Genomic DNA, 13713 nt, shown 5'->3' with positions numbered 1-13713 from the left:
ATCTGCTCCGGTCATTCTCCTGCTTATGCGAGTGCAAGCTGCGCTTCATGAGAGCTGGGACCTCGTTTATTATTTTGGGGAGTCATGGTCCTGGGGAGAGACAATGGCACACACACCAAGCTGAGGAACTGAGGAAAGTTTGGTAAAGGGACCACTTACAAGGATATGGGCAGAGTTTAAAGAGAACAGCAAAGATGGTGCGACACCCAGGATGAGTAATGGTGGGGATCCATTGCCAACCTAGCCTGGAGGGTCCCAAGAGGCAGCAGTTTCCTTGACCCAGAGAGAGTTGTCTGGAGAGGGCAGCCTGCCAGCAGCAGTGGCCAGGGGATTCAGTCACCGCTGGCCCACAGGGGAGGGGAATGGGGTGATAAATAGCCCATCACTCTCTCCCTTTGCCCTCTGGTCTCTTGCTAGTGCATCTAATTTGCCACCTCTAACCAGCAGCCAGAGGGCGGGGGGCCTGCTGATGTGGTCAGCCTCTCAGGTCAGAGGAGGGTGCCCAGAGGACCTGAGGAACCAGTGGAAGATTCCAGCTCAACACTATCTCTCTGGCATCCAGGGACCAACCAAGCAATGAATCAATAAAGGTTTCCAAATGCACGTGAGGATGATGCCAGACTTCTTGGCCTGGCATTTAAAGTCCTTCATGAATCTTACCCTTTCACATGTCCTATACCCAACTTCCTGCTAGGTAGGTACTACTCCTTCTCTAAGGCACAGCTCAAGTGGCATCTCTTCTGGGAAGCCCTCCCTCACTCCCCTGAAAAGTCAGCCATTCTGCTCCTACAGACCTAACTCACCCCTCACCTTTCCAATAATATGTATTGCTTTCTATTCAGATCTCTTCACAGGTCTCTCTTTCCCAGCCATGATGAGCACCATCATATTTATCTCTCTGTCTCCAGCATCTGGCACAGAGTAGGTGCTTAATAAAACATTAGTAAGTTAATTTAAAATGTCAGGATATAATTGAGATATGATCATTCCTAATGCCTACAATGGAGGCAGTGATTTTTCTATGCATTGTCAAAGACGCTTCAGGGTTTTTTTTTCACCTTATGATTTAAAAAAAATGATTGTGATATCTTACCGATCTGAGACAGAAAGTTGATTTAATTTTTTTAATGTATAATAAAAGGCCCAAAATATAAGATCAAAAGGTGCTTACATTCAGACCCAAGCAAAGCCAAAACCAATGAAGCTGGCACAGAGGGAAAGCTCCCCCATTGACCCTGAGGTGTGCCAGCTTGCAATTCCTGCTTAGCCTCTCAAGCATCATAAACTAATGGAATTGAAAGCCACTATTTGGAAGCAGAGTTTACAGTCCACTTACTGATGAAGAGGCATTTTGTGGACATAGGCTATGAAGCCTGTTTTCATTTTGATGTTTTTAAAATCTAATTTCCATGCAAATAGGAAAGGATGTGTTTAAGAGTGTCGACTTTGGGATTTGTTTGAGTGTCAAATGGCATGACTAATATTTGGTGATTGAAAAGTGTCCAAGGACACTTAAGGAATTCCAGTATTACAAAGGGAGCCAAATATGTTGTGATTAGAGCATTCACTGTCCCAAGAAAATAAATGAGCTGGCTCAGAAGACAAGCCACTTTGCACTGCCCATTGGCTTCTGAGCAATTCTGTTCCCAAGAATCTGCGATCATGGAAGTAGACCCATTGTTGCAACACTGGTTAAAAACTCATTTATTCAAGTGTTTTTAAAATGAAATTTTAAATATCCAGAGGGGAAAAAAGTTGCCGACGTTTAGGCCTGAGGGGAAGCGCTGTACTAGTAGAGTTTTAACAGGTAGTTTGTTTTTGCATTGTTTGCAGTGAATAACATTGATAGCCTGAAATTTAAAACAGTAGTAAGAAGGGAAGTAAGAGTTTAGTTGTCTGGGGTCACTGTCCTGATTAAAAAGGAAAAGAGTCATGCAAAACTAGTATGAGGAAATCGGGTATGTTTTAAGAATATTTTAAGAAATCTTTTTAGGAGTCAGGCATGGTGGCTTATGCCTGTGAGCCCAACACTTTGGGAGGCCAAGGTGGGAGAATCGTTGAGCCCAGAAGTTCAAGACCAGCCTGGTCAACATGGTGAGACCACATCTCTACAATAAATTAAAACACAAAAAATTTAGCCAGGCGTGGTGGTTCACACCTGCAGCAAAAGGATCACTTAAGCCTAGGAGTAGGAGGCTATAGTGAGCTATGATCACAACAGCTATGATCATGCCACTGTACTCCAGCCTGGGTGACAGAGTGAGACCCTGTCTCAAAAGAAAGTCTTAGAGTACAGCATGCAAGAATTCAGCTTTGCCCTTCAGGTAGAAAAAAAATTCTTATATTTGAATAGTACAGAGTAGAGGTGGGGGGTGCAGTGGGCAGAAATGAGGCAAGAGAGGTAGTTAGCATAGAAAATTCTCAAGTTGAAATCGTTTGAAAAGGGTAATTACCTCCTTCTATCTGAAAAGAGCAAATGAATAGTTAAAGGCTTTTTAAAGAAATAACTTGAAATCCTCACAGAGAGAAATAAGAAGTTGAGCGGGGGACCCAGGAGGCCCAGAAAGCCACTGTTTCTTCCTAATGTCACACCAAGGACCAACTCTACATATGCAACATTAGAAACCAGTTGAAGTTTAATACAAGAGGCTATCCAAATTGGATTTGTAATTTCCCTATTTTATTCTAAATCTGATATTAAGACTTTATAGTTTTAGAGTAGTTGAATAGTATTTGCCATTGTTCTGATAAAGAGTTGGACCTTTCTAAGAAAAAACAGACACACACACATGCACACACATACCATTTGATCTTAGTTACACACACTGGGTCTATTGCCCCAGATCTTCACGAATCACTGCCTCCCCTAGTGGTCATTTACATAATTGCAGGCTTGTGTCGTTTGCCCATTGGCAAAGGCCCCCGGGGAAATTTACTCTCAGTGAATTTGATTTTACAAAGATGTCTGGTTTCTTCTTTGTTCCAGGGCACCACTGACACAGAGGCATGAGTACCAGGGGCTCTGAAGGTTCAAACTGTGATTCCTTATCACATGCCTGGAAACTTCCATTTTGAAGTGGAGCCTCTGGTTCTGGAAAGACATTTGCCTCTTTCTTTCTTTATCTAGATTTAAATTTAATTTGCAATTTCTTTCTTCTTTCTTGATTTCTTGGTGCATAGCACGAGAAGTACAGATATGTAGCCCTTCTCTGTCCCAAGCATAAGTCCCCTTAAAGGGCCAAAGAGCTATTGGTCCTTCCTTCCCAGACAGGAAAGGCTGGTTGAACCCAAAAGGTCTGTGGCTTGACATCTATTGTTGTGAATATTGGTTTAATTCTTACTCCTGCTCACAAATCTCCCAGAGTGCATGTCTGTCCCCATTTCAGTCTGGTGTCCTGGCAACCACCTCCAGGGTTCTACTCTCTGACAGGAAATGCAGTAGGGATGGAGGGTGGCAGAAATGTTTCTTAATCACTTCCTCCAGTGTTGGGGAACTCAGTTTTCTGACTCATGCTCTATTTTAACAGCTTCCAGGAAATCCTTAGCCTGAGTATTTGGGGTGATTGGAGGAAGTGATTTCTAGAAACATTGGAGGAAACACTGAGGAAAGAAGAGGGGATGTGAGGGAGGGGAATGTGGAGAGAGTGGGGAGAAGGAGGAAAGGAGAGAGGAAGGGAGAGAAGGAAGGGATGATGGGGAGGGAGAGAAAACATGGAGAGAGAAAGGAAAACAAGGAGAAACCACAGCAGGGAAACGGAGGATTGTGGCCACCAGGCGAGAAGTCACCTACAGGCCCTAATACCTCAGTAGTGACCCAGGACCAATGAGTGGGTAAAATTGCTGCCCTGACATTTGCCCTGTTCCAGCCAAAGATGGCTCACTCAGTGACCCTGAGAACTTAGGATGGTCCCTGCTTCCTAAATGAGAGGGTTGCGCAGGCTGCTGGGCAGAGTGCCCTCTGTTAGGAGGTGAGTTTAGCTGAGGGACTCATGGCTTGGCCTGTACTTGTTTCTGAACCTGACCTTGCTAGCATCACCCTCAGATCCTAGAGGATTATTTTCTGACATGCACTATTTTAACAGCACCCAGGAAATTCTCGGCCTGAGTATTTGGGGTGATTGGAGGAAGTGATTTCTAGACTGGTTCTTTACCAACCAAAAGAAGGTCAACTCTCCTGAGCACTCCTGGTAGTAAGAACATGTACAACAGTTTTCCTTGGAAGTTGAGAGACTCCTAGCAAGCTATATTTTCCATTCTATCTTAGCACAGAAGATAGGCTTAGCAAAAGAATGCCTCAGGCACTCTAAAATATACCCCCACCCTGCTGGAAACCAACAATAACCTTTAAGCATACGCTTAACAACAAGTGAAATGTTGTCACACACTCCTGTAATATTTTCCCCCAAAATGTTGAGATGACTTTTCTGGACTTGCCCATTGGCCACAGTCGTGTGTTAATAAGCTAGAGCAAGCTCTCTGGTTCAGGAAACTTAACAGGGAGCTGATGTTCATGCTATCATGCTGAAAGAGGAATGTTATGCCATCATCCCTTGAAAAACACAACTTGCTGAAACAAAAACAGAAAAAAATAGTGAACCTGAGAAGTCCTATATTCTTTTTTTTTTCTTTAAAAAGACAACTCTTCCTACACTTTAAAAAATGCCAATCTTACGTTGTCTTTTCCAGAAAACAAAGAGGGAACATTTCCTGCCTTTTTATTTTGAGAAAAGCATACACCTGATGCCCAAAACTGACAAAGATATTACCAGCAAAGACCATCATAGGCCAATATTTATCTTGAATATAGATGCAAAATCAGAAACAAAATATTAGCAAATTTATATACAGTGATATATATAAAAGGATAACAGCATAACTGAGTGAGGTTTAATTTAAAAATGCAAGAGCGATTTAACATTCAAATATCAATATATTTTACCATACTAACAGAAAAAAATCTCAAGAGATTTAGAAAAAAAAGCCTTTGAGAAAATTAACACCTATTCATGATAAAAATCTCTCAGCATTAGGAATAGAAAGGAACTTCTTTAAACAGATAATGCATATGTACAAGATATCCACGCCTAACATGATGAAATGTTGCATTTAATAATGAAATATTGCACTCTTTCCCCTGTGGTTGGGAATAATGTAAGGATGTTCATAACCTTGCTCCCAACCTCAGGGCCAAAGCAAATAATTAGAATAAATAAGTGAAATGTTCAAGGTCACTAGATACAAAATAAATACAAAAAATTAATAAATGTAAAATAATTTAAATTATGTAAATAATGTTCTTAAATCACAATGGAATTAAATTATAAATCAATATGGAAAGAATATGGAAAATTCTAAAATATTAAAATACTAAGCAACAAAGTTCTAATTAAGCTATGGGTCAAAGGAGAAATTACAAGGAAAATTAGAAAATATTTTGAACTGAATGAAAATAAAAACACAACATATCAAAATGTGTGAGTTGCAGCTAAAACAGTGCTTAAATAAAATTTTATGCTAATAAATTTATACTAATGTGCTAATTTTATAATAAGTATAGCATTTATATTTAAAAAAGAAGACAGGTTCTATGACCTAGCTTCTAGCTTAATAATCTAGAATAAGAACATAAATGTAAATAAAAAATAAACAGAAAAAAAGATAAAGTTAACAAGATCAATGAAATAGAAAACAGAAAAATAATAAATAATAAAGGCAATCAAAATCCCTTTTTAAGATCAACAAAAGTGATGAACCTCAAGCCAGATTAATCAAAAAATTTAAAAAGAGAAGAGATAAATACAGAAATGAGAGATGGGATATCACTACAGATCCTATTGATGGTAAAGTTACTAGAGGAATATTATATACAATCATATACCAATACATTTAACAACTTAGATCAAGTGGAAAATTTCTTGAAAGACACAAATTACCAAAGCTTACTGAAGAATAAATTTATATCCTAAATAGCCCTATGCCTATTAAATAACTTGAATTTGTAGTTAAAATCCTTCCCACAAAGAAAACTCCAGACCCAGATGGCTTTACTGGTAAATTCTACGAGGCATTTAAGAAAGATAATACCAATTCTACACAAACTCTTCCAGAAAATTGCATAGAAAGGATCACTTCCCAAAAAATTACATAAGGTCAGCATTAACTCAATAGCAAAATTGAAGACATTACAAGAAGAAAAAGGAGGAGGAGGAAGAGGAGAAAAACTACAGATTAGTATCTTTCATAAACATCCTTATAAAAGTATAAAATTTTAATAAATCATAACTATAATATATAAAAAGATTATGACCAAGTATATTCCAAGAATGTAAGGTTGGTTTTACAACTAAAAATAAATTAATTCATCATACTTAAAGACTAAAAGAGACCAAAAAAGAGTGCAAGCATATAATCATCTCAATAGATACAAAAAATAAGAAATTTAAAAATTGACATAATTCAACAACCATTTATGACAGAAACTATGAATAGAAAGAAACTTCTTCAACTTGATAAAGATGATCTATAAAAACCTAGCTAACATCATCTTACTTAGTGGTGAAAGACTAATTTCCCCACTAAGATCAGAACAGGGGCAAGGATGTGCAGTCCCTCTATTTCTATTCCACATTATACTGGAAGTTCTAGCCAGTACAAAAAGGCAATAAAAAGAAACGTACAGTTTGAAAAGGAAGACGTACAACTCTACTTATTTGCATGCCAACATTCTATTTTTGTAGAAAATCCTTAGGACTATACAAAAAAATACTAGAACTAATAAATGAGTTTAAAAAGATTATAGGTTACAAAGCTAACATACAACAATTAATTATACTTTTGTATACCAGCAAGAAACAATTTAGAATTGAAATTTTTTTTAAAAAAACTTAACAATAACATCAAAAAATATGAAACACTTTGTGATAGATTTGAAAAAACTGATACACAAGTCTTGTACATCAAAAACTACAAAACACTGCTGAGACAAATTAAGTAGATGGAGAAATACATGATATTCATGAATTGGAAAACGAAATATTGTTAAGATGCCAATTCTTCCCAAATTGTTCTAAAGATGTAATCAATCCCAGTCAAAATCTAAGAAGGATTTTTTTGGAGAAATTTGACAAATTTATTATAAAAGTCATATGGAAATCAAAGGACCTAGAATACCCAAAGTAATTTTGAAAAAGAATAAAGTTGGATGACTTAGCCTATCTGATTTCAAGACTTATTATGACTCACACTGTAATCGAGGCAGTGTGGTATTGGCAAAAGATACAACTTCAATGGAACAGAAGAGAAAAATCCAAAAATAGACCCTCAGATATATGGTCAATTGATTCTCAATGAAGGTGCTAAGGAAGTTCAATGGGGGAAAGGATATCTTTTCAACATATAGTCCTTGAACAATTGAATATTCAAAAGCAAAAATTGAACCCAGGTTCTTACCATATTACTCTATGTATAGGCATTAACTCAAAATGGATAATAGACTTATATGTAAAAGCTAAAACTATAAATCACTAGAAGAAACAGTGAAAGAAAACCTTAGTAACCTTGGATTTGGCAAAGATTTATTTAAAAGGACATAGAAGAGACACGCTGTAAAGGGGAAAAAATAGGCTAATTGGACTCTTTCAAAATTTAAAACCGTTGCTCCTCAATGGATACTGTTAGAAAAATGAAAAGGCATGCTACAGACTGGGAGAAAATATTAGCAAAATATACATCCAACAAAGGACTTGCATCTACAACCCAATTAGAGATAGCCAAGAGGTTTGAACTGACACTTCACCAAAGATATTCTGGTGGCAAATAAGTGTATGAAAAGGTGCTCAACATCATTAGTCATTGGGGAAATGCAATTTCACACCACCATGAGATAGATATCACTATGCAGCCAATAGAATGACTAAAATTAAGACTGACACTCCAAATGTTAGCAAGGATATGAGGCAACTGGAAATTTCACTCTGCTAGTGAGAGTGCAAAATGACATAGTCACTCTGGAAAACAGATTGCGGTTTCTCAAACTGTTAAACATACCTCTATGACCCTAGTCATCTCATTCCTAGGTATTTTTACACAAGACAAGAGAAATGAAAATAAATATCCACTGGAAGTCTTATGCGTGAATGTTCATAGCTGCTTTATTTTTTAACAGCCCCAGTGTGGAAATAGTTAAAATGTTCATCAGCACATGAATGGATAAGTGAACCGTGTTATATCTGAACACTCAGCAACAACTGTTGATACATGAAGCAACATAAGGGATAGGAGTGTGGATAGCAAAGTGGCACAAGGAAACCTCTGGGGATGACGCACGTCTGCATTATCTTGATTGTGTGATGTTTCACAGTGTGTTATGTGCCTCGAAATTCCCCAGCTGTATACTTCAGTCATGTGCAGTTCTTTTGTACCTTAATTATACATTAATTAAGCTGTAAAAATTAATTGTATTCTATCTTACAGCTTAATTATACCTTAAGCTGTAAAAATTAATTGTATTCAACTATATTTTTATATATTAAGCAACAAGCACTGGGAAGATGAAATTTTTAAAATGCCATTTATAAGAGCATCAAAAATGTCAAATACCTGAAAATAAATCTAATAAAAGATGTGCAATCCCTCTGCATTGAAAGTTAGAAAACATGACTGAGAGAAATTAAAGAGAACATACAAAAATGGAAAGATATTCCGTGTTAATGATAGGAAGACTCAATATTTTCAAGATGTCAATTATCCTCTGAGTGATCTATAGATTCAGCACAATTGCAATCAAAACCCCCAATGGGTTGGAGGGGTGGAAATTGAGAAATTATTTTTAAAATGTATATGGAAATGCAAAATATCTAGGATAGTTAGGATAATGTTAAAGAATAAGACAAAGTTTGGTGGACTTATGTTACTAGATTTTAAGACCTAGTAAAAAAACTACAGTAGTTAAGAAAGTGTGCTATTGGCACAAGAATGAACAAATAGACTGATGGAACAGAGGGTCTTGAAGAGATCCACATGTATATGGTTACACAAGTGTCACTGCAATTAAGTCAAGAAAGGATGTTTTTTCAATAAAGGCTGCTAGCGTAATTAGATATCCACATAGAAAAAAATAATCTTGCCTTCTAGCTCATAACATACACAAAAGTCAATTCCAGATGGTTCGTAATCTAAATATGAAAGGCAAAACAATATAACTTTTAGAGGAAAACATAAGAGAAAATATATACACCCCTGAGTATGCAAAGATTTCTTAAACTGAAAAAAAGCACAAAACTTGAAAAAAATTATGAATTGCATTTCATTATAAGTAATTAAAATATTGGAAAGGAAAGCCACACAGTGGGAGAAGATATTTGTTACATATAGTTACATATATCTGATGAGACTCATACTCAGAATTTAATAAGAATTCCTATAAAAAGTAAATTTATTTATTTATTTATTTTTAATATTATTTTTTTTTTGAGACAGAGTCTCACTCTGTCGCCCAGGCTGGAGTGCAGTGGCGCTATCTCGGCTCACTGCAAGCTCTGCCTCCCGGGTTCACGCCATTCTCCTGCCTCAGTCTCCCAAGCAGCTGGGACTACAGGCACCCGCCACCATGCTGGGCTAATTTTTTGTATTTTTAGTAGAGACGGGGTTTCACCGTGTTAGCCAGGATGGTCTTGATCTCCTGACCTTGTGATCCGCCTGCCTCGGCCTCCCAAAGTGCTGGGATTACAGGCGTGAGCCGCCGCGCCCAGCCAAAAAGTAAATTTAAAAGGCAAACATCGAGACCATCCTGGCTAACACGGTGAAACCCCGTCTCTACTAAAAATGCAAAAAATTAGCCGGGCGTAGTGGCGGGCGCCTGTAGTCCCAGCTGCTCGGGAGGCTGAGGCAGGAGAATGGCGTGAACCTGGGAGGCGGAGCATGCAGTGAGCCGAGATCACGCCACTGCCCTCCAGCCTGGGGGACAGAGCGAGACTCCGTCTCAAAAAAAAAAAAAAAAAAAAAGGCAAACAGCCCAATGGAAAAATGGACAGGCAACCCGAACAAGCATTCCACAAAGGGTAATATCTAAATGGTCAATAGACATATGAAATGTTTTAAATGTCATTATCCTCAGATAAATATAAAAAGGTAAATTAAAAACCCAAAACAATACTGTTACACACCCAGGAGAATGACTAAAATGGAAAAGGCAGACAATACCAAGTGTTGACAAGAACAAGGAGCAAATGGAACTCTCCTACATTACTGTTAGGTGTTGACTACATAGCCATTGTGAAAACTCTAGCAGAATTGACTAAACAGAGCATACATATACTCCATGATTTAACATTTCTGCTTCTTGGGTATATACCCAACAGAAATGTGCGCATGCGTTCACTGAAAGACACATGGAAATATTCACAGTAGCACTTGCACTATCAGCCAAAACCAGAAACGATTCAAATGGCCATCAAACTACAGAATAAATAAATGGCAGTATCTTCACATCATGGAAACAAACAAAACTATAACTACATGGAGGAAGCTCAACCATGTGGTTATAATGTTGAGAAAAAGAGCCAGATACCAAAGAGTACATATGGTAGGATTCCATTTGCATAAAGCTCATACCCAGGGAAGAGTAATCTACAATGTTGGAACACAAGGTAGTAGCCATTCTCAGGAGCAGTAGTGACTGACAGGATATGTGAAGGGGGCTCCGGGTGCTGGCCCTGCTCCATGACTTAATCTGGGTTCTGGTTATGAAGGTGTGTTCACCCTGTGAAAATTCACCCAGCTGTACCATTGTGATATCTACACTTTTCTTATATATGTATGTCACACTTAAAAAACAAAGATTGGCTTTGCTTACTGTGGAAAGTGCTGTGATGGAAAACAACAGAGTGCTGGAGAGAGAATCTGGCTGGGGTGGTCAGTCAGGGAGGGCTCCTTGGAGGAAAGGATGTTTGGCTGAGAGCTGGAGAGTGAGGAGGAGCCTGCTACAAGAAAAGCAGCGGGGAAGAGCTTCCAAGGCAGGGGGGAACAGATGGACAAAGGCAGGAAGGCTGGGATGTGAGTGAAGCAGTGATGTGCAGGAAGCTGACTTGTGCCATCAACAAGAGCCAGTTCTGAGCATCTGGCCCCAACTGTGTTTAGTGAGGTCACCATGGTGGCTTGGAATATGCAAATGATGTGGGAAATCAGCAAATTCTATCAATCTGGATTTTTTTTTTTCTCAGAAAACCGCCAGCTGTACAGCAATGACCATAGCTTGGCAGACCTGTCGTGATTGGTCATTTAACTGTCTTTAAAATTCACTCTGTTACATCCTTGGCTTCTTCTCTCTCCTGCTAGAAAAAAAAAAAAAAAAAAGTTTCTTTGGATGCAACCAAAGAGAACCTCTGGCTTCAGCCTGTCTGTTACTTACTGTTAGCTGTTAATTCTTTTTCTTTCGTGTAAAATAAGAGTCGGCGAACTGCAGCCCTTGTGTCAAATTTGGTCCACGGCCTGCTTTTGTAAAGAGTTTTATTTGTTTTTCATATTGTCTATGGTTGCTTTTGCATTACAAGAGCGGAGCTGAGTTGCTTCCACAGAAATCTTATGGATGGCAAAGCCTAAAATATTTGCTATTGGCCCTTTAAGGAAACCGTTTGCCGACCCCTGTAGCCTGGCAATAGTCATCCAATCCCATGCATCCTTGTGGCCAGTATTTTCTGCACCCACGTCAAATACCCAGCGCAGCATGCTGCTAGTACATTCCCTTCCACAGGTACACCCTACCAATCCCCTGCTGGTTAAATGTTTAACTTTTGGGCTGTCTCTGCTCAACAGCCACCAGTGATGGGGACCTTCTCCCCAGCCAGAGGTGAGGGATCTATTTCCCAGAGCCCACCTCCTCACCTGCTCTCTCTAGACCAGTCCCGGTGCCAACTGTTGAAGGTTGGTTTCCCGAAAAGTAAAGGCTGAGGAATATTTTGAGTGCAAGATGCTTATTAGGGGGTCAATACCTGTGGAAGGAAGAGGGAAAAGTCTTGAGGGTGTGATTTTTTAGGGGGAAAGGGGAGCTCTGGTCCAGTCCTGACTACCAGGGTATCCAGCACCAGCTGAAATGGCTGGAGATCTATACACCCAACTGGGAAGGGCACAACCTCAGTGAGGGGTTCTCCACAGCTGAAGCTGACCCCGAAGGAGCCAGTGCTAGAGGCTGCTTGCAGATAGCACTCTGCCATTGGCAGCAATGTGTCCCTAAAGGAGGGGCTGGGCAGCAGGCACCAAGGTCTGCCATAATCCGCACCATGGCGTCCCTGATGTCCCCACTTTTTCCCCACCGTGGCAGCCTTTTATCATTTCTTCCCACTTCCTAAAGCACTACTTCTGAGAAACTAACCACACTGATGAAAAGGGAAAGAACTTCTGTCTGTCAGCAGGCTACTGTGTGCCAGCTGCCCTAAAGAGGTGACCTCGTGAGGGAACCCCGTTGATGCTCCACTCTGCAGATACAGAGACTGAGTTTCCCCAAGGGGAACTGAACTGCCCACGGTTACACAGCTGGGGAGTGCAGGGCTGGTATTCAGATATAGTTTGCCTGGCATTTTAATTAATCTACTGTTTTTTTCCGCCCTAGCCCACCACCTCTTATAAAGGAATTATTGTGTATCATAACCCTTTATCAATCAAAGACAAATAATGGGCCATCAGATCTTCTGGCCTGTGTGAGCTGGTCAGAGTAACTCTTGCAGAGACATAGGGACATGTTGAATTGCACGCTCACCAGGTGTCAGGTGCCACACTAAGCAGTCAATGTGGATAATCCCCACGGCAGCCCCTGAGGTAGGTGCTGCTATTATCCCACTTTACAGATGGGAAATGGAGGCTTAGGAGAGGTTGAGCAATCTGTTGAAAGCAAGACATAGGTCTGTTTAATGACTGGACACAACTTCCTCCTTTCCTGGGTGGAAGAAAGTCTACCGCCAACAAAAGCAATTACTGTGTTTTTTCCCTTGTGTCCTCAAGTGGGGATCTGCATAATCTTAAACTCTTTGAAATATTTAAAGTACCCCAAGCAGTCTCCATTGCCTTCACAGGCCTGCAGGACCCTGGGCACACAGGATGAGACCTACTTGCCTATGGTAATGACAGGGCCTGGGAACGGAGTGCTGGAGTGGTGTCCAGGTGTAAGGAGAGGTATAGGGATGAAAGCCAAGTGATCTTGGGATTCTTTTCTCTCCACTGTTTTTGTTGTTTCATTTCTCCCTTAGAGATCCAGAATTACACAAGGAAGCATTTACTTCACTTTGTTTTGTTTTGCATATATATATATGATATTGGTAAACAGCATGGGCTCTGGAATCAGGCAGACCAGCATTCAAATCCCGATTCTGCTTCTTACTACCTGTGTGGCATCCACCAAATGGCTTCACCTCTCTGAGCCTCACTTTCCTCATCTGTCAGGTCTGACTTAGAACATCCCTATCTCCTGGGCTGTTGTGAGGGAATGTTGATAAATCTAAACACATAGCACAGCCTGCAGGAACCTCAACAAATGGCAGTTGAGCTCTGGTCTCTATGGGACCCCAGCTCTTTGGCCACTCAGGTTGATGCTTCTTGTTTTCAGCCCAAGATCATCCTCTCAGCACAGAAGCGTCAGTTCATATGTGGCATCTCTTCTTCCCTCCTCAATTGCCAGAGAATACTATCTCCCTGACCAAGGATGGATTCTTCCTGTCACTTCTG

Source organism: Pongo abelii, chromosome 2, assembly GCF_028885655.2.
Source record: "Pongo abelii isolate AG06213 chromosome 2, NHGRI_mPonAbe1-v2.0_pri, whole genome shotgun sequence".
NCBI classification, from domain to species: domain Eukaryota; kingdom Metazoa; phylum Chordata; class Mammalia; order Primates; family Hominidae; genus Pongo; species Pongo abelii.
This window is presented reverse-complemented; position numbering follows the sequence as displayed.